This window comes from Pteronotus mesoamericanus, unplaced genomic scaffold (assembly GCF_021234165.1).
Source record: "Pteronotus mesoamericanus isolate MK-2021 breed Mesoamerican mustached bat unplaced genomic scaffold, CSHL_Meso_final contig_20, whole genome shotgun sequence".
NCBI lineage: Eukaryota > Metazoa > Chordata > Mammalia > Chiroptera > Mormoopidae > Pteronotus > Pteronotus mesoamericanus.
In genome coordinates, this window is record NW_026555085.1 from 46,777,094 (window position 1) to 46,799,677 (window position 22,584).

Here is a 22,584-nt window from a genome sequence, read left to right on the forward strand (position 1 = left end):
AGTTGGACAATAAAAATATTCAAGAAAAAACGAAGAAATAGAATTAAGAGTTCTGAAACAAAATAAGTAAATTCCAAATAACTGTTATAAATATAAACAAATACAAATAGAAAAGTAAATTTTAACAATATTAATTTAACAATGATAATATTAATAATAATAATAAAGCAGGCAAAAATCTGAAGGTACGTCAACCAAAATCAAGAATTAAAAACTTTCCTCTGAAGCATTTGACAAAATTCAATACTAACCCATAATAAAAAATCTTTCAACAAACTGGGAAAAAAGTAAACTTCTCTAATTTGATTAAAAGTATCTCAAAAATATGCAACTATCAAAACCATATTTAACTGGTTAAAATTGAAAACTGTCTCCCCGAGATCAGAAATGAGACAATGATGTCAGAACCAGCAGTGCTACTAAACATCACACTAAAGCCCAGACCAGAACAGCAAGGCCAGAAAGAGGGAACTGAAGAGGAAAATATAAAATCTACAATATTTACGTGTAATTTAATTTTATAGCTAGAAAACCCACATTCATCTACAATTGGGTGAATTAGAAGTAAATTCAGAAAGATTGCTAGATACAAAGTCAATTTACAAAAATTAATTTTATTTTTATATTTCAACATAAAACAATAAGAAAATTATCTTTGAAAGACTAATATTTATAATTGCATCAAGTGAAAAACATCAAATACCTGGCAATACATTTTACAAAAGATATGTGAGATTTTGGTCTAGAAAACTAAGAAACTTTATTGAGACAAATTTTAAAAACCTAAATAAATGTGCATATGTAATATTCTTTAGTTGAAAGATTCTATACTATTAAACTATCATTTTTCTCTAAATTAAACAATAAATTTAATACTAATAAAAATTCCAGCCAGGTTTTTTTTGTTGTTGTTTCTAACTGACAAAATAATTCTAAACTGTACATGGACTTTTAAAGATCAAAACTAATAAAGATATTCTCAAAGAACTAGTCTAGAAGACATAAGATATCAGCATTTATTATAAAGCTACAGTATGGCACAAGGATATGCAAGTAGACCAAAGGAACAGAATAGAGGCAGAAACATACCCATATTTGAGCGGTTACTTGATTTATAAGAAAAGTGACGTGCATAAGAGAATGGTCTTTTCAATGTAGATAAAAATAAATGAATCGTGACTTCACACCAATACTTAAAAATCAATTAAATATCAATCCCAAGTGAAAGTTAGATCTAAATGTAAAAGGTAAATAAGTAAAGCCTCCAGAAAATCGTTTTAGAGCATAATTTTATGATTTGGAATTGGCAAAGCTTTTTTTAATGACACAAAAAGCCATAAGAAGAAAATGATTGATAATTGTATATCTTAAAATTAAGGACTTCTGTTCATCAAGAAACACCTATAAAAGAGTGAAAATGAAGTCAAGGTATAGAAGATATTCATATACATGCATCTGGCAAATGATTTCCATCGCAAACATATAAAAATTCTTAACAATAAATTTTAAAAATATGACCCAATAGAAAAATGAGAAAAATGCTTGAATAAGAACTTCACAAAAGAAAATACTTAAATCATCATAAACATGTTTTTTAAAATCCATCTGCCTTTTTAATCTCATGAAAATACAAATAACTACTATGAAATGTGAATTCACACTTAAGATAATGGTTAAAATTACCAAGAATTCACAAATATGTGAAGAGATTGAAAATCTCATATGCTATTTCTGGTGGTCTAAATTGGTAACAACCTTTGAAAAAAAAACTTTCTTGGCATTGTCTCCCACAGCTGAACCTACAAACACCCTATGACTCAACACCTTAGTATATAGCCAGCCAAAATGCATACATATTTACTCCAAAAGATGTGCACAAAAATGATCATGGCAATACTATTTGCAATATCCCCAACTGGACATAAACCAAGTATTCATTAATAGTAGAAAGAAGAAATAAATTGTGGTATAGTCATATAATGAGATACTGTACAACAATTAAAATAAACAAACTGCTAAAAACAACATCGTGGGTGAACTTCACAACCACAATGCTGCACTGAAGAAGCCAAAACAAAAGAATGCATAGTGTACATAGTTCATTCACAGAAGTCCAAACGCAGTCAAAACTAATGGGTAGTCAGTCACCCAATAAATTTAATTTTTTAACAAAGAAACCAACTGTGTGTTCCCTCCTGCATGGAAGTCATGGCATGCAGGGGCGGGGACTGATCGTTCGGGGGGAGGGTGCCTGGCAGGCCTCAGAGGGCTGCTGATCTTCCCCTTTCTGCCTTGCGTCACATTTACTCAGATGGGTTCACGTAAGGAAAAGTTAATCAACTGATCCACTTATAATCGGTGTACTTCGTTACATACTTCAATAAAAAACTACTTAAAATCAGCTCATGGAACATTATAATTAATTAATTTTAAGGAAAAACAGTGATGTGTATATAAGAAAAAGAAAAGCCAAAATGAGTTGTTCCTGTGTATTAGAAATACTTAAGACTTACTTCAGAATTAATTACTTTAGGATTAATTTGAATATTACTATTTTTGTGTATTGTTTTCTATTTTTCCACCATAACCAAGAATTACTTTTTTATTTTAAAAGAAAATTAAAAGGATTTTAAACACAGGAAAGCCTCCATAGCCTTGACCTATCGGATGGTTGGACCAAGAAGGCTGTAGTTAACAGATGGATTCAGAAAAGAAGGTGCTTCTAAAACAAGTTACTAAACTGAGCCACAGTGATTTATGAGCAAATAAAAAATGAATCAGACCAGACAAGATTAAAACATTGTACCTCATGTTACACTCAGTGAAAAATAGTAACATTTCATATTTCAGTGGCCCTTTATAGCCGCAATGTACTTTTGTATCCATTTTCTGGCTTTAGCCTCACAAAATTCTGGAAAATAACTGGGGTGATGGCTATTATCATCATTTTATGAATAAGAAGTGAATGCCAGAGAGATAATATAACATGCCAAAACCTAGAACTTGCAAGTGACTATCTGAGGATAAATAATAGTGACCTGGAAACTCTTATCCCATTTAGGTTGTCTTTTATGAGAAATGGAAATAAAGACTTTTATATGTTCAAAGACACTCAAAATATATCCACCCCTCAGGTAAACATCCCCCAAATTACTCCAACACCAATTACAGACAACAACAAAAAAAGCAGTAATAATTAAAAAGCAATGAATAGTAACTAAGATTTTAGGAATTAAAAGGTAAGCATGTGAAAAGATGTGCATCAGCATTAAAACAAAATAAATGTACAGTTTAATATTAGTAACTATAATGAGTATACCAAACTGAACCTAGAAAATAAAAAAAATTATGAAGTCTTGGTTTCTAAGAATAATCTGAATCCATACGCATCAATGTGGTTAATACTGGCATCTGTTTGATATATCAGGAAGTCAATATTTATTTCTTTACTCTTAAACTTTTAAAATTAAAGATATGCTTAAATTATTTTTTAAACCTTTGAAAAGTTAACAGCAGAATTTGAAGCATGATGTCCTCTTTATTATATCCTTTGTAGATGTAGAAAAGATAGAAAAGACAAACACAAATGCAAAGACACAACAAGTTAAACATAAAACAAGATGACATGAATAAGAACTAATGGTTCGTATAGATCAATGTAAATGGCTTAAACTTTAAGTTAAAAACAACTAAGATTGGATTAGAAAACAAATTCTAACCTGATGGTTCTTACAAAAAAACACCCAAAAATGATGCTGAAACTTGAAAAAAAAATCATGAGTTTTATCAGGCAAAAACAAAGGAAAAGCAAGGACAACAATATTAATATCAAACAATGTAGATTTCAAGCCAAAGAGATTAGATATGGTAAAAAGAAATTATTTTATAATAAAGTAACTCTATCATGGATATGCAACAATTAAGAAATATATAAAATGAATCAAAAATGTATAAAATAAAACTTTTGAAAAACAGATTGTCAGAGAAGTAATTACAATGAAAAGTTTAATATAGCATTCTTAGTCTTTGACAGGTTAAACTACATAATTAATAAGGACATGAAACTTTAAATAATTTAAGCACTAACCCTGAATTAATAGGTACATAACATTTTTTCCCTACAGAGAATATAACTTTTTACTGTTTATGGATCACTTACAAAAATTGAGGAGGGATACAAGTTTTGAATTCAAAAAGTAGGCATTCTGTGACCCACATATGCAGAAAGTCAGGGCAATACGTCAATAACCAGTAATAAATGCATAAGCCCCAAACCTCAAGCAACCTGAACATTCAAAACAAAACAAAACAAAATAAAACTCTGACCTAAATAAGTATTGGGTCAATAAGGACACCAAATTAAAATCACAGACTCTTTTTAAAACAGTGGAATTGAAAACATTACTTTTAAAAATTTTGGGAATGGAGACAAGAGCTGTATTTAGTATTTTTAAAAATTAAACTAAAGACAATTTTCTCTATTTCCTTTATTCTTTAAAAAAAAATCTGGGTCTGTCCAATTACATTCTCTTAACTGATGAGATTTAAATTTGATCATCTCATTATCCCTCATAAAAGCTGAAAAATGAATGAGGCTATATTCTCTCAGGGTATCTGGCCCAGAAGCTGACCTGAAGAACCAACTGGAAGTCTGCAGGTGGGCTGTAAAACAGGTGTTGGAGATGACCCTGCAGAGCTGTGCCCAGTGACTATTATTGCCATCTCTAACAGCACCAACCTCTTTTCCTCACAGGACTTTCTTAGCTGCCTACAAAATTTCAGAGTGACATTTACCTTTCTAGAAATGATGCTCTAGGGAGCTATTGTCAGGGTGATTGGAGGCAGTACAGGAGGGGAGTATTATCCTATTGAGGTCAGTTTAATGCTCTGGGTACCAGATTAACCTGAGTAGCAGGGCTGCAGGGGCCTGCAGTGTCCTGCTCTGGCCAGGCAGTGATAATGTATGTGGGGCAGAGAGGGAAGATGGCATCCAGCTGGATGCCTCTGATAACTGGGGAAATCAGCTATGGCGTATGGCCACCCATCAGCAGATGTAAAAGTCCTATAATGAAATTCACTAAATACAATGATAAGCAAGTTTCATCTGCTCCATTTCAAAAGAAGAGTTAAGAAATCTGAATTGAAGGGGCTCTTTTACACTCCAATGAAGGCAATAATCTCAGTATCAGACAGGGCCAAATTTTCTCCATACAATTTAAAATGAGAAAATGCTTCTGCTCCAGAATATCTGTCTCCATGCCAGCTTAAAGTCCACAAAACACAAGTCACTGTGGCCCATTTCCATAGTGATCACAGCAAGTGGGCCCCCGAATCCCAAAAGCTCCCAGCATCTTCCACTGGTTCTCTTCAAGGGACAGCTCAGAATTATTTCCCGGTGTGACCAAGAAGTTTGCAGAGTAGAAAAGAGTCTTAGCATGTTCTCTAAAATGTGACCTGCCTTAAACCTTGGGTCAAAAGTCAAACACAAAAATAGGGTAGTAGACCAATACCTTTGGATATTAAACAACAAAGACAGATGTTACCATTGGTAAATATCTTGACATTGTTCCTTGGATTTTCCTACCCTTTTTACCCTTGATTTTTATAGTTACTATGAGCTGTGAATTGTACTTTCCTTTATCTCCCATTAAGTACTCTGAGCCATCCACATTATTTGTCTGAGTCCACTGGGACTAAAGACCCATACTTTTGAGGTGATTGGCTGGAATCAGAGGTTTGAGTTTGACCTTGGAGTAGTTTCTCTTCCAAGTCAACTGGCTGGTGTGGGAATTAAATGAGGACTCTGAGCCCATGGATTTCTACAGTTGTCTTCTGACTTGTAATTTTTTTCACTGGTTTTTTTTTTTCCATTATACTTGGAATCCTAAAGAAAGTAGTTTATCGCCAATTAAGCTGAAAATTGTAAAATTATATTACAAGGTAAGGTGACTATGGCTGAATTGAAGTTTTAATGCATTTTCATATATTTTCATGACATTGAAAGAAAATATATTTGTCATGAAAAAGGATGGAGTTCTTAGAGATGGCCACACTATCTAGCTGTGGCCATATTGACCTTTGTAACTTGCATGTATAAAAAGTGCTGGATTCCTGGAATGTATTTGCAAAAGTAACTTTATATTTATCTTTCACTGTCACTTTAAACTTGCTGTGTAGACATTTTTCCTTTCCATTTCCCTTGATGATCATTTGGACAGGACCCGATTTTTCTGTTCACTTTTTTTAGCAGTTTTATTAAAGTATAATAAAATATAAAAATACCCATTGTGAATGTACAACTCAGCAATATTGTTAGTACATTTTAGTGAGCTGTACATCCATCATGACAGGCCAGTTTTAGAACATTTCCATGATTTCACCTAAGTTCCTTAAAGCCTGCTCCTTCTTCGGTCCCAGGAATCACTAATCTACTTTCTGCCTCTATAAATTTGACTTATCTGAACACTTCGCATAAATGGAATCATATAATATATTGTTTTTCTTGTGTCTGGCTTGTTTTCCCTGCCGCAATGCTTGTGAAAGCTTATCCATGTTGTAACATGTATACATATTTCATTGCTTTTTATTACTAAATAGTATCCTATGCTGTGGATATGCCACAGTTTTGTTTATTCACTCACCAATAAATGGATATTTAGGTTGTTTCTATTTGGGACTATTATAAATAATGATGTTATGAATATTCATGTATAAGTCTTTGTGTATGTATAGATTTGCACCATTAACTGATCTTAAATATAAAGGCTAGTTTTAGAATCTTTATTCTGTCTCTTTCATTTATATACCTATCCCTTTACTAATATCAAAATTTCGTGATTATTGTAGCTTTATGTTGTTTTAAAATTGGGTAATCTAAGTCTTCCAACTTTGTTCTATCCTAAAATTATTTTGCTTAATCTGGATCCTTTGCATTTCCATATAAATTATTGGATCAATATGTCAGTCAGCGTTCAACCAAAGAAGCAAAACCAGTAGGAGACACATAAAGAGATTTATTACAAGTAATTGACTTATGGGATTGTAGGGGCTGACTATGCAAATCTGATACCCATGGGCTAGCAGACAGGAAGATCAGCCTAGAACTCATGGTCTTGGGCTAACGCTGCAGTCTGCAAATAAATTTTTTTCTTTTTCTCAGGGAAGCCTCTGCCCTGGTTTTAAGGCCTTTCAACCAATTCAATCAACCCATCAAGATTAGCCACCATAAATTCTCTTATTTAAAGTCAAATAAGACATTTATTACATCTGCAAATATTCTTCACAGCAACTCCTAAATTAGTGTTTTGTTATATAGCTTGAGACTGAAGACTAGCAAAGTCGACACATCAAAAACAATTACAATCAAGTTGTCAATTACTACAATAAAAGTCTGCTGGGATTTTGAAAGGGATTTTGTTGGTTCTACAGATCAACTTGGAAAGAACATTCATCTTAACAATATAGAATCTTCCAAACAAAAATATGAAATTTCTCTATTTTTGTCTTTATAAATTTATCTTAGCAATGTTTTGTGGTTTTCCACATGGGAAGATTTTTAATTACTAATTCAATTTCTTTACTTGTCATAGATCTATATATATTTTCCACTTCTTGCATCAGTTTTGGTAATTTGTGTCTTTCTAGGAACTTGTCAATTTCATCTAAATTATCAGATTTATTGACACAAAATATTTCATAATATTCTCCTATAATTATTTTAATTTATATAGCACCAATAGTAATGTGCTTTCTTTCATTTCTAATATTGGTGATTTGAGACACCCTCTCTCTTATTTTCTCTGTCACTCTAACCAAGGGTTTGTCAGTTGTGTTCATCTTTTAAAACAACGAACTTTTAGTTTCATTAGTCTTCTCTATTTTTTTGTTTTGATTTCTATTTTAATAATTTCCACTATTCTCTCTGTTACTTACTTTCTTCTATTTACTTTTAGTTTACTCTTTTTTTCCATTTTTTAAGGTAGATATTTAAAGTTATCCATTTTCTGCTCAGCATCATTTTAGATTCTTTCTATATATTTTACATACTATGTTTTGGTGTCATTTAGTTCAAAATATTTTTTACTTTTCCTTCTGGTTTTTTCTTTGACCCACAGATTATTCACAAGTGTGTCATTTTAATTGCCAAAGAGACTGAGTTTTACCAGATAGCTTTCTGTAATTAATCTCTAACTCAATTCTGTTCTGGATTAGAGTATGATCTAACCTAGAGAATGTTGCATGTGTACTTAAAAATAATTTGTATTCTGAAGTCTTTGGAGTGTTTCATAATGCCAGATGAAGTTGGCTGATAGGTGTGTTGAAGACTTATGTATCTTTGTTGATTTTCTGTACAGTTGTTCTATCATTTATTAAAGGAAAAATATTTCATAATAATAAAAATATTATATCAAGAATAAATAAGAATTAACAACTTATATACACACTTCACAACAACGCCTCAAAACACATAAATTAAAAATTGACAGATCTGAAAGGAGAAATAAGCAATTTAACAATAACAGCTGGAGATTTCAGCAGCCCACTCTTAATGGTATTTCTGGTCTTAAAGTTAATTTTGTTTGATACTACTATAGCAACTTCAGCTCTCTTACAGCTACTGCTTTATTGTATATTTTTTCCACCCTTTTACCTCCAAGCTATTTGTGTCTTTAAAACTAAGATGTATCTCTTGTAAATAACATGTAGTTAGATCTTGTTTTTTTGTCAAGCCTGACAACCTCTACCTTTTGAGTAAGGTGTTTAACTCATCCACACTTATTTAATTATTGATATCATTGGATTATGTAGACAACTTTGTTGTTTGGTTTCTACTTTTCTCAGGTTGTTATATTCCTATGCTTTTCTTTTGCTAGCTTCTTTTGCATTAAGTAATATTTAAGTCATGGGTGTCCGACCTAAGGCCTGAGGGCTGCAAGTAGCCCAGGATGGTTATGAATGAGGCCCAATGCAAAATCGTAAATTTACTTAAAACATTACTTAGTTTTATTACTTAGATATGTACATTTTCTATATAAGTGATCGTAAACTTGGGACCTGCTCGACGATTTTAAAAGATTATCAAAAGGGCTGCTGCATAATTAAGGTTATTACATGAGGACTGTTTTGCTTACCTGTGGTGGCAGATATCATGAGAATTATGCATGGACCTTTCTTTTGCTCATCATTTTTCATTAGTGTTTGTGTATTTAATGTGTGGCTCAAGACAAGTCTTCTTCCAGTATGGTCCAGAGACACCAAAAAGTTGGACACCCCTGATTTAAGTGTTCTAACCCAAGAGGAAAATCTTCTAGATATAGTGCTAGGTTAAGAGTATTAAACATGAATCCAAAAACATAGTTTCTAAGAGGAAACAATGACAAATTGGACTTCATCGAAATTAAAATTTTTTGTTCTATGAATTATCTTTTTAAGAGGATGAAAAGATAGGTTACAGGCTGGGAGTAAATATTTGCAAACTATATATTTGACAAAGAACTTGTCTCTGGAATATATAAAGATATCTCAAAACTCAAGTAAAAAAAAAATCTAATTGGGAAATGGAAAAAAGACATAAACAGATATGTCACCACAAAGGAGATATAAATCACAAAAGAGCATACAAAAATTTGTTCTACATTATTAATTATTAGGAAAATGCAAAGTAAAACCACAACAAGATATCACTACACATCTGTTAAAATAGCTAAACTAAAAAAATATAACACCAAATTCTGAAAAAGACACAGAGAAACTGAATCTCTTTTCTGGTGTGAATGTAAAATGGTACAGCTACTCTGTAAAACAGTTTCCCATAATATATCTCCCAGCAACTCGTGGAGCATTTATCCCAGACAAATGAAAATGTATGTTTATACAATAACCTGTTCATAATGTTTATAGCATGCATGAATGCTTATTTGTAATAGCCCAATACAAGAAACAACCCAAATATCTTTCAACACGTTAACGGTTAAACAAACTCTGGGACAATCTTACAATAGAAAACTGCTCAGTAATAATGAGGAACAAACTATTGATATATCCAACAACTTGGATGGATTTCAAGGGCATAGCGAAAATTTCATTAATGCTTAGTGAAAAAAAAAAGGCAATTTCAAAAAGTAATGTACTCTATGTAATTCCATTTGTATGATATCTTCAAAAAAACAAAACTATAGAGATGGAGAACAGATTTTCAGGGTACAAAGGTGAGGTGAGGACTGGGTTTGACTATAAAGATGCAGCAACACAAGAGTTTTCTTATGATGTTAGAACAGTTCTTATGTATTCTGATTGTGTTCCTGGTTATATAAACTTTTACTTGCAATCAAATTGCACAGAACTACATGCACACATACACACAAGTACCTGTAATACTCAGTGAAAACTAAATACAGTCTGCAGTCTAGTTAACAGCATTATGTCAATGTCAATTTTTTGGTTTCTCATATCATATTAATTATATAAGATATTGCCACTGGGGGAAGCTGATCAAAGGGTTTAAGAGACTTTATGTACTATTTTAGCACCTTCCCACTGAAACTAAATCAATTCAAAACAAAAAGTTAAAAACAAAACACATACACACTCATACAAGAACTGTCTATTCCAACATATCAATCTATACCTCAATTTTCATTTGATGATAACATTTCTTCTTAGAGTTTTTCCTCTTTTCCTGGCTTGCCAGACTGGTCTCTTTCTCCATCAGAGTCAAAACTGAGGTGAGGTAGGGGTACAAAGTAAGGAGGAAAGCAAGAAGGGGAGAGAGGATAGGACGCTTCTCTCTGATTGGTGCTGTATTAGGACAGCCTCGTGTTCTTCAGGCCGGGCAGGAGTGTGAAGTGGTGCTCTCTCATCAGCATTGTCACGGGTTTTATGGAGACTCCCCTGTTGAGCCTTCAGATCACAGCTCCCTGAGTAAAAATGAGACCTCTTCAATGGCCAGCCAGCCCAGCCTCCTCTGCCTCTTTTCCCACTGATGCACCCTACACTTCTGAGTGCATAGCCCTGGCAAATCACCCCCTGGGTAGAATTTCTTTTAATGCAACCCTATGCCAGCATTCTCTGTGGCTTCCACTGCTGGTAACTGGAATGCCCACACCTTTGATCTGTTGACAACAGTGGATGAAGTTTCTGCCCAAAGGCAGTGTCAACCGTGTGGCCACAGGCCACTTCGGCTTTCTCAAAAGTGAACTTGTCATCAGTTCTCTGTGCACTCCTCCACTCTGGTAAGGTCTCTCTAGAACACTCATAACAGCATGAACATGAGATACCACCGGTACCAAGCAAAAATACATTTACTTCTGATATCACTGAATTTGGCCTTAGAAACAAAACCTATGGATGGCTGAATTAGCCTTAACTGCAACTTGTCTAATTCATTTTTCACACCTAATAGAGAAACAAGGCAATATATTGAATTTAGATTGAACAGGCCATTTTTATTCTTATACAAAACATGCAGCCAATCCTGAAACGCATTTCTGGATCGTTATAACATTACTGTTTAGCAACCAATTAAACATGCACACACACACAAATCAACTTTAACCAGACAGACTTTTTATTGTACATAAGCATAGATCTTTGTACAGCCTAAAGACTGCAGCTTGAGCAAGACTCTAAAATGACACACTAATAAGCAAGGAAAAAAAGGGTTACAGTAAATGTTCCAGCAGAACTTGAGGAAACTAACAGACAGAATCCTAAATTGGATATGTCACATTTTGGCAATAGCAGCCACTTGTGATTAGTGTGAAACAAGGCGCTAACAGGCTAAAGGCCCACAAGAAGCCAAAATCAGTGGAAAACAAATGAACCTCCAACACACAATGTAATTGAAGACAACTCAATCATTGAAGGCTTCCTTATAGTGTCAGCAATTCCACTACTCCTCAGCATATAGATATGAACTCGTTTTTCATTCCCCACCTTCACATTGTGCAGACTTTCTGTGTCCTGCATTTACCTCCTCAAGCCCACCTTCTGCCCCTGTCTTGGGGCTCATGCTCTCTAGCTTGGTCTCTCTGGGTTTCTTCTGCTACATCTGATTTCTCTTGCACAAATTAACAAATCTTTCTCAAATGCCATTTTCACCTCACCACACCTGGGTCAAGAACTCACTGTTATTCTCACTGGTTCTCTGATTCCTACAAACTCTTTAACTCAATTTTAGGAGGAAAACAGGAATGTACCTTTATCTTAAGACAGAGACTCATGGAGAATACATGAAAACTCAAACACATTTGAATGTTCTCTAGTATTTCTGAAGACCCAGTCAGGGAGAAAACAACATCTCTAGCCAGAGACAGGGTTGAGGGTCTCAGATTCTCAGCACTGAAGGTAAGGTGCAGCTCATAGTAATGGCATACGAAGGCATGGGCATGGCTCTGACCATCTGGATGAAGAAGGCTCTCCTTACCCCACCCTGTACTTTGGTAGTCAGCTCCAGCAGCTACAATAGCAGCAACACAAGTAGTGGGTGCGTGCTCTACTATTGCAAGATGTCCTTAAATGTTGGCCATTATTCCCTTCTTCATATGGCTAGAGAAGTTGTGCATACAGAAACTAATCCAATGCTGAATGTCTAAGTGTTAACATTAATGTATGATCAAAGCTACCTCTCATGGGTTGAATTGTGTCCAAGTCCTAATCCTCTGTACCTGTGACTATGACCTTATTTGTAAATAAGGTCTTTGCATATATGATTAAATTAAAGACATCCTGGTAAGATCAGCCTTGATTTAGGGTGGACTCTAAATTCAATAATTGACACCCTTATGAGAAAAAGAAGAGGGGTGTTTGAAGCACACACATAAAGAATAAGGCCAATTGAAGAGGAAAGCAGAGATTGGAATTATGTAGCTACAAGCCAAGGAACACTAAGGGTTGCCTTGTTGTTAGCCACCAGAAGCCAGGAGAGAGGCATGAAAAGGAATCTCCCTCAGAACCTCTAGAGTCCAGTATCTAGATGGAACCAACCCTGTCAACAACTTGACTTTGGATTTATGACTTCCAGAACTGTGAGAGGATAAATTTCTGTTGTTTTAAGTTATCAAATTGTGGTAATTTGTTACAGTGTCCATTTGGAAACTAATTCACCACTACAGTAGAATGAACTTTTGGAAACACGAATAAATCTGAAATTGCATACAAAAAAAAATTTATTATTATTTTAATTGTATTATCAAAGTTTTATAGTAAAATTTTTTAAGTTATTATAGTATAGCAATAATAATTTCTCAATTGCCACATTTTACCCATGGTCACTACAGTACATACTCATGATATGAATAGATGCTTACTCTCAACTAAAGTTAGTGGAAGAGCAAGATTTCTAAGGTATTTCATTTTTTCTCCATAATGTTTTTATTTTCTTTATAATTTTATAGGTGTATATCTAAGATGGTTGATCATGGACATTGTTATATACAGTTTAAGAGTTTAGTCACCAAATCAAAATTAAAGGAAGTAATAAAGGAACTTTTTAAGAAGAAAAAGGAAAAAATAAAAATATGAATAAGAAAATATTACAAAGAAAAAAATTCTTACTGACAAAGTCAAACACATAATAAAAACAGTGGATCAACAAACATTAAAGCTAGTCCAAAAGTTAAAAAGAAGAAGTAGGAAGATCATGTGTTACTACAACAGTGGGCTAAGAGATACGCATAAACAAAAAACAATAAATAAATAAACAATGACAAAACATAAATGTGGAGGGGGTGAGTAAAAAATGTGTGTGATTTTAGAATATGTCCAAACTTAAGTGACCACCAACTTAAAATAGACAGCTATAAATACAGCTTGGTGTATATGAAGCTCATCCTTTCAACCTCATTGCCACTTTTTAAAAATGCTATTTTCTAAAGAGAACTCAATTCAAGCCAAATAATTCTTAGATTTCATTCAAAGTAATTTATTTTAGAAATTGTCAAAAGATCTTTGACAAATGCTATTCTTTACTTATAGTACTCTGAGACTCAAGCCCACATTTAGCAATATAATATTGGTCAATTCACTTTATATGCCCCCTGCCTCTGACATACTCCTATTGTCAGTTCTTTTTTATTCAGACCATGCTATGGACCCTTGAATATTTAACAGATACAAAATTTAGTGAGAAAAAAATGTGTAACATACCCAGCCTGGTCCATGGCTCATTGTAAAATGGTAGAAAAGATACACCTATGTTCATAGTAGCATTGTTCACAAGAGCCAGAAGGTGAAAGCAACTTGTTTTCATCAGCAAATGAACTGATAAACAAAATATGATATGTATAAAAAAATGAAACGTTAACTAGCCTTAAACAGGAAGAGGATTCTGACACGTGCTACAACATGGATGAACGTTACAGATACTGTGCTAAGTGAAGTAAGCCAGTCACAGAAGGACAATTACTGTATGATTCCACATTACATGAGGTTTCCAGAGTTGTCAAAAGTGGGAGCTTGGCTGCCAGAGGAGGGAGGAGTGTGGGGAGTTGCTCTTTAATGGAGACAGTTTCAGTTTTGCAAGATGAAAAGAGTTCTGAAAATGGATTGAAGGTGATGGTTGTACAATGTGAATGTACTTAATGGCATTAAATTGTACACTTAAAAATGGTTAAAAAGATAAATTTTATGTTGTGTATATTTTACACAGTTTTAAAAAACAATACAAAAGAAAACCCCATCCCCTAATGGAGACTGTCCTACCTAAACACTGGTGGTCTCAACGACACACACCATTTCCCCTGTGGATTGCTCAGCTCTCTCATAAAGAGCAGAATGTGTGTGTATATCCACAAATTTCACTTCCTCTTGTGACTTCAGCCCCATTCTCCAAGGAGATTTGTCCAGACCAGTAACTGATGGCCTATACCACGTGACCACTACTCACTTCTTTCCAATACCGCTTGGTCAATGTTGTGAGACATCCAGTCAGGAATCTGAAGAATCAGAAAAGGGTATCAAGAATGCACAGATTGCCTAATCTGATCCAGGGTCATGGAAAATGGAGGTAACTGCTTCCTGAGCACTGACGTCTTCTGTATTGTACCCTCCCAACAAGGCCCTGGCAACATAAACTATGATAGCCGGGCGCCTGTCGTCATTGGCATTGGTGGATCATGCCGATCTACTGAAAGAGAAATATATTCCCAAACCCATGTGAGCCAATAGTGTGCAATCTGAGTTCAAGCTGTGTGGCTGTTTTTCCTTGTGTGACTGGGAATACAGCAGGGCTGGGGATGATCAGAAAGAACAAAAAGTCCAAAATGTGATAGAGAAAGTCCCTGAAAGCAAAAAGAGCCACAGGGACACCTGGGGAGCTTGCATTATCCTGCACTTGGTAGAGGTTTTGACTGTAATTTTTGCCACCATCAGGGTTTTGGCGCTAACCTAAACCCTGCCTCTACTCAGGCTCCGAATGTCAAGTCATACTTTCTGGGTAAACAGAAACAGGAGAGGAAGCAAAAGGCCCAGTGGCTATAGACCACTTTAAAAACCAAGTCAAGTGGATTTTTTTTTTTAAGTATAGTAATGACTTTGGTAGAGGGAGAGAAAAGGGGAAAGGCACTAATAACACCGATTTTTACCATTCTTTCATATGTTAGGTAGAAAAGTAAGCACGCAGGGACAGCTCTTTATATTTCTTGGTTTCCTTTAGGCTTTGTGAATAGCTTTTCCTGAAAGAAAGTAAAACTCCTATTAAAAATCAGACAAAAATAGATTTTCACATACTAATGAAAAAGTAAGACAAAAACTTGGTGCCAGATCCATGGTTCCCTTTCCTGTAGTCACTGGAAGACGATGGATTTTATTAGGACTCCCATCAATCTTTTTCTTTTATTAAAACTTTTCGTTTTACAGTTACATCAATAGTATAATATTTAAATGAAATAAAAATACTAAGTTCCCTGGCTGAAGGTGGCTCAGGCAGTTTGTGTGTCATCCTGCACACTGAAGGGTGACGGTTCATTTCCCGGTCAGGGCACATGCCTGGGTTTCAGGTTCAATTCCTCATCAGGGCACATGCAGAGGTAACCAGTTGATGTTTCTCTCTTTTTCTTCCTCTCTCTCACCCCCGCTCCCCTTCCCTTCTCTCTATAAATCAATGAACATGTCTTCAAATTAGAATTTTTTAAAAATACTAATAAGCATAAAAAAGAAAGGTAAAACCACCCATAACTCTACCACCCAAATGACTATTGTCAATATTTGAATGTACAATATTACTTTAGAAAGAAATGGACAAACACGCGACATGTTATGTTACTTACTTTATTTTTATAGTATTTTTAAATTAAGATAATTTGTATACAATGCACATTAATTATCTACTGCTGCATTAAAAAACACCCTCAAAACTTAGCAACAGTGTTAAAAAAGACAACAACTATTTGCTATCTCACATAGTTCCTGTGAGTCAGGAATCTGGGAGTGGCTCAGCTGGGAGATTCTAGCTCAGGGTTTCTCATGATCATGACATTACAGTAAAGATGGCATCCAAGCCACAGTCACATGAAGACAGGACCAGCCATGTCCAAGCTCCCTTTCTGGTGGTCAGCAGGCTCCAGTATTCACTGGTTGTTGAACTGAGGGTTTTAATTTCTCTTCACAGGACTGCCTGAGTACCCTCGAGACATGGCAGCTGGCTTCCCCAGAGCAAGTGATCCAAGAGAGAAAAAGCATGAAAGCAAGACCAAAATAGAAGCCACGGTGTTTTCTATAACCTAGTCACAGAAGTTAAGGTACATACATCACTTCTGTTGTATTCTAAGGGTCACACAGACCAACCCAGGTACCAAGTAATGTCAAGAAACAGGGATTATTAAGGGTCTTCTTAGAAACTGGCTTCTCTAATAAATTGCACAGATTTTAAGTGTACATCTGATGGGTTGTGACAACTGTATACACTTATGTAACTATTTCCAATCAAAAAATATTTGTCAATCTAAAAAGTTTTCTCGTGCTTTTTTCCAGGCCAGCCCTATCCACCTCACCAAATGGAAGCACTGTTTTGATATTTTTCATCATAGAATTGTTCTGTTAGTTCATATACTTCATACAAATGGAATTGAACAATGTGTACTATTTTCTGTCTGGTTTATTTGATTCAGTAGTACCTCCTGGATTCATCTATGCTGGGAAATTACTCCTGTCTTCTAATTTCTGACTAGTATTCTTTTGTATGAATAGTCCACAAATTGGTCATTCATTTTCCCATTGACAGACATTGGGTTATCTCCAGTTTGGAGCTAATATGAATAAAGCTGTGTTGGGAACCATCCCGTCTGGTTTCAGGGACTGCAGCCCCGCCGACAGACAAGAGGACTCCAAGGCTGGAAATAATCAAGGAGGCCTTGGGAAAACAGGCCACTGAGGAGACAAAACCTGTCCCCCTGGCAAAGGTGCAGCCCCTGCCTCCCTCACATCACCCTGCTTAGCCCTGTAATGGTAGCTTAGTCATAGACGGGGAAGATGTCTCATGAGGAGGGATGTCCTAAGACAGACACGGCAGATATGGGCAGCAGACAAGGACTTGGGGAACATGGAGAAAGGGCAAAAGGGCGCAAACCCTTCGGCCCAGCTTGGACATGTCTCCTTTTCTCTTGGTGGCTCTGCCCCAGCTGCCTGGCTAAGTCTTTAAACAATACTAAAGGCACGCACAGCTCTATGGATTGGGCAGTTCCCAGGGACAATCAGGGCTAGAAGTAAGTTCCTTGAAGCGTGCTTTGTTCTTCCTTCAAAACCTATGATAACTGGCTCATGCTGGGAAGATTTACATTATTCCTAGACCCTGACCGGAGGCAGATCTCTTGTGTTCCTTCAATTGTTATCTGTTTTCTGTAAACATAGCCTTTTGACATTGATTGATGATCTTTGCATCCAAACCCCTGTGCAAATGCTTCTCAGTAAAAGCCTTTGGACATGGGGACTCGGGGCCTTCTCCCCTAGAGGGAAGAGCCATGCCCCCTCTCCTGGGGACAGAGACGTGTTTGCAACGACTCGTGTGTATTCCCCCATCCGTGACAACCCCAGGACGGGCTCTGCGGGATCAGAGCCCATGCCCCCACCTCAGCTGGCTCCAGATAATAATCCTTAGATCCTTTGTTCACAACAAAACTGTCATGAACATTCTTGTGCAAGTCTTTTTGTGGACATATTCTTTCATGTGTCTTGGGTAAAAACCAAGGAGTTTAATTGCAGGGTCACAGGGTCAATATATGTTTAATTATATTTAAAAATTGCCAAACAGTTTTCCAAAGTGATAGTACCATTTTACATTTCCACCAGCAACTTAAGAGAGTTTCATTTGCTACATATACTTACCAACATTTAGCTTTTTGTTTTTAAATTTTAGCAGTCTGGTGGGTATGTAGTGGTATCTCATTTTGGTTTTAATGTGTATTTCCCCAATGTTATTGAGCACTTTTTATGTGTTTAATGGCCATTTGTAAATCTTTTGTGAGGTGTCTGATCAAGTCTTTTTCTCATTTTTTAAAACTTGAGTTTTTTTCAATATTGATGTGTTGATATTACTTATATATTCTGAATACAAGTATTTTTGTCAGATATATGGCTTGTAAATATCTAATCCCAGTCTGTAGTGCACCTTTTCATTTTCTTAATGGTGTATTTTTTATGATAAGACATTTTGATAAAGTCCAGTTTAACAATCTTATGTTTTACAGATGTGTTTTTCATGATTTAACTAAGAAATATTTGTCTTTCCCAAAATTGCAAAGATTTTCTTCCATGTTTTCTTCTAGAGGCTTTATAGTTTTAGCTTTTCTATTTAGGTCTACGATGCATCTTAAATTACTTTTTTGGTGTGAGGCTGGGGCTAAGGCCTCTTTATTCACATAGGTATCTAGTTCTAGCATGATTTGTTGAAAGGGTTGTTTTTCCCCTCTCAAATGCTTTGTGCCTTTATTGACAATAAATTATATATTTGCACTTACTTCTGGTCTCTCTGTTTCATTCCAGCAATCTATTTATGTAAACTTATAGCACCGCCACCCTATCTTGATTACTATAGCTTTAATGTACAACTTAATGTAACCTGCTTTTAACACAAAACAATATGTCATGAATATCTTCCCAGGACAACAATCCTACTGTGACATCTTCAGCTTTTGTGAATGTATAGTATTATATTCAGTGGATGAGCCATAATTTATTAAACAAATTCCTTATTGTTGGATATGTTTAGTCTTTGTATTTTAAAGAATCATTTAAAAATTCTTCAATGAGCTCCGACTGGGTAACCCAATTGGTTGAAGTGTCATCCCAAAAACCAAAAGATTGTGGGTTTAGTGACTGGTGAGGGTACATACCTAAGTTGAGTGTTCGATCCCTAGTCAGAGAGTACACTGGCAGTAATCAATCCATGTTTCCAAATTTTCTCTCACATTTCTGCCTCTGTCTTTCTCTCTCTCTCAAATCAATGAAAACATCTTGGGGTGAGAATTAAAATTTTAAAAATTCTTTTTCAGTGAACACCTTTGGCATTGTTCTGAATTATTTCCTAAGAGTATATTTTTGAAGTGAAATTGCTAAATTGTGTGTTGATTTTTGAAGTTTTTCATATATATTTTCAAACTATTTTATAAAGGCTGTGTCCATTTATAGCTGTGACCTCTAGTATATGAGAGCCAATACTGTGTATTATTATTTAAATAAAATTTGCTGTGTAATTTTAATTCATAGACAGCACCAGTATATCATTGATGTTCTAATGTGCATTTATAACTTATAATTTGTATTTTCTAGTAAAACTTAAAGAATATTTTATACACATTGGGCATACAAATACAAATTTCCTCTTTTTTGAATTGTCTGTTCATGCCATGTGGTCATTTCTCTATTGCCCTTACTTCCTTTGTAATGGACTAATGGTCAAAGCTAACTGTAACCACAGTATAGAAGGCCTTCCAAGCCAAATACAGGATAATTAAACATATCATTTTTTCTAGAAATAGTATAAATGAAATAAAATTATAGAAGAGATTCTATTAAATGTAGCTGTTAAAATAATTTTATTCATTATAATTATATTTCGACCTTGTCCCAACTACAAGCTCCTTTTTTTTATCTTTTGCGTCAGGCTCAGACTCTGCTACCTCAGGGCTCTGGCACCACACTCAGTCTGTCCAGATGGCTTCTGACCTCCTAGTTTGCCCTTGCTTTGCCCTGAAAACTTGTCACTTCTGTCCTCTTGGACTGTTTCTTCTAAGTATGTTTCTTTGCCACTGCCTAATTATTCCCTTCAAATTCTTCCTAAAATTTACTTTCACCTATCTAAGTTTTTGATCAATATAGCTTTACTGTGAACTTTTCATTGTTGAAAAATATAATGAAATACTTTTAAAAATGTAAAGAAATACTAAGAGAAAAACCTCAAAAACATTAAAAAGGAGAAATTTTTTTCTCTTCTCTTGTGCCTGTTTCTCTTAATCACTTAAGTGCCATTATTTAGAACAGGAAATTCCCCTCTGATCTTAGTACCAGGAATAGTTTGCTTTTGAACAGTTGGTTTGTTTTTACGTATGGACTTCATGAATCATTTAACCGATCATGCCCTCCTATCTGAGCTGGCTGGTAGAAATCTCAGAGTCAGATCTGCAGTCCATCTGTGCCAACTGGATTGTGTGTCAAGACATACTCTCTATCTATTAATCCCACTCTTATTTTTCTTCATCTTTTTTTCTTACTCTTCCCTTATTGCCTACTACTTATTATCCATATCGTTTGACTTCTCTTTACTTAAAAAATTGCAGTCTGATAGTATATACTTTGAACACTGACTTAAAACATTTTTTTCAGAATAAGATGGATTATCTATAAATAAACAATCACCTATAAAATATAAAGGAAAATGTATTTAGCCTAATGTCATAATTTGTGCCTCACTTATCATGATCTAAAATCTCCTAAAAGCAGTACCCTTGCACCCCATTAGCAAATAGAAAGGTGGATATCGAGAAGTTAATGGAACTGCCCAAGATCACAGAGGGAGTCAGTCATGAAAGCCTGTAATGAATCTTTGTTTCTTCACCCAACACATCGTTTATGAATCCAACACTCCATTTGCACTTGGGTCACGACTATTTAGGGTAGTTAATTACTTTGAAAACTCATTCATAAACACCAGTCCCTGTTTTGAGATCTATGGGTTTTTAGGTCTATGAAGAACTGGTCTAAGGTTATTACAAAGTTAATTGTTTTGCAATTTTTTTAAAGCAGCTATAATGTAGCTAAAAATCACTGTATCTTAACTTTTCCAAAATCTATAACTCAGAATTAGGAGAAATTACTGTGATTCTGTTGGTCATACTGCTCAAAAAAAACCCACAAAGTGCTAATAACAGAGATGCTTACAAAATTCAAAGTTAGGTCAAAGATGATGTTGGTTAGTTGTCAGGGGAGATTGACTAGCATACTTGAATTAGAATTTAAGAGAAGGATGGGGCTTAAATTATTTAATTCAGGAGGCAGTAAAGGTACAGAAGCAGGAATGAGGAGGGTGTTTTGAAGACAAAGGAAGGATACCACTCAGCCAAAGTGGAGGGACCATCCTGGGCACTGTGAATTTAAATTGCATTTCTCACCTTTATAGGACAAAATGAAAACCAAGGGAAATTTTTAGTTTTGTTCTCAGAAGTGACTGGACATAATCATAAGTTCCTCAATAAGGCAATAGTGGGCTGACATTTTTGTTCAAAAACACAGCTGAGAGCAGAATGGGAAATACCACTGGGAGGGGCTGTGTTAGTTAAGACTACCTCACAGTGACCTGTGAATGGAAATGTTCAGTTTAAGACTCATTGTATAGAAGAACTAGAACTTAATGATTGCATAGATTAGAATACAGTGGAAGAAAGATTATTGTAAGTCCTCAAATGTTGGAAATGAGACCGTTTTGAGATGTTCAGAAAGAAGAAGTCGAAACTGGAAGTGACAAAGTGATAGTTTTAAGACATTCAATTCAGCAACTCAACTACTGAGTTTCCACTTAATATATAATCCTACGCTGGACACTATAGAAGGTAAAGAAGAAAGGTAATACATAGTAAGGCAAGGCTTAAATACAAAGAGATTTGCCAATGAGAATGAGGAACATAGATATAAATCAGGAGCCAAATGAACTGTCAAAAAGATATTAAATAAAAGAAATATCTGGGAGAAAAAAGACCCAACAGAGTAAAGGGCAACCATAGAGTGGAAAAAAAAATTAAAACAAACCATATATTTGATAAGGAGTTAATCCAGAGTATACGAAGATCTCTTATAACTCGGCAAGAACAAAACAAATAACTTGATCTAAAATTGGGCAAAGAACTCGAATAGATATTTCTCTAAAGAAGATATACAAATGACCAATAAGCATAAGGAAAGATGGTCAACATTACTAATCTTTAGAGAAATGCAAGTGAAAACCAAAATGAGATTTCACCTCACGCTCATTAGGATAGCCACTATTTTTAAAAAACAAATAAATAAGCATTTGAGGAGGATGTGCAGAATTGTGATACCTTGTGCATTGTTGATGGGAATGTAAAATAGTGCAGCTGCATGGAAAAGAGTACAGATTTC

The 22,584-nt window shown here is 34.9% G+C and overlaps 1 long non-coding RNA gene across 1 annotated transcript in view; it reads right to left on the reverse strand.

Annotated features, from left to right (window-relative positions):
* Window positions 1-10,536: 10,536 nt before the first annotated feature.
* The window catches only part of LOC129067622 (uncharacterized), a 37,388-nt gene continuing 25,340 nt past the window's right edge, over window positions 10,537-22,584 (reverse strand). The window contains exon 3 of the long non-coding RNA XR_008528772.1: window positions 10,537-10,916. This is a non-coding gene — a long non-coding RNA (uncharacterized LOC129067622). The remainder of the gene's footprint in view (window positions 10,917-22,584) is intronic.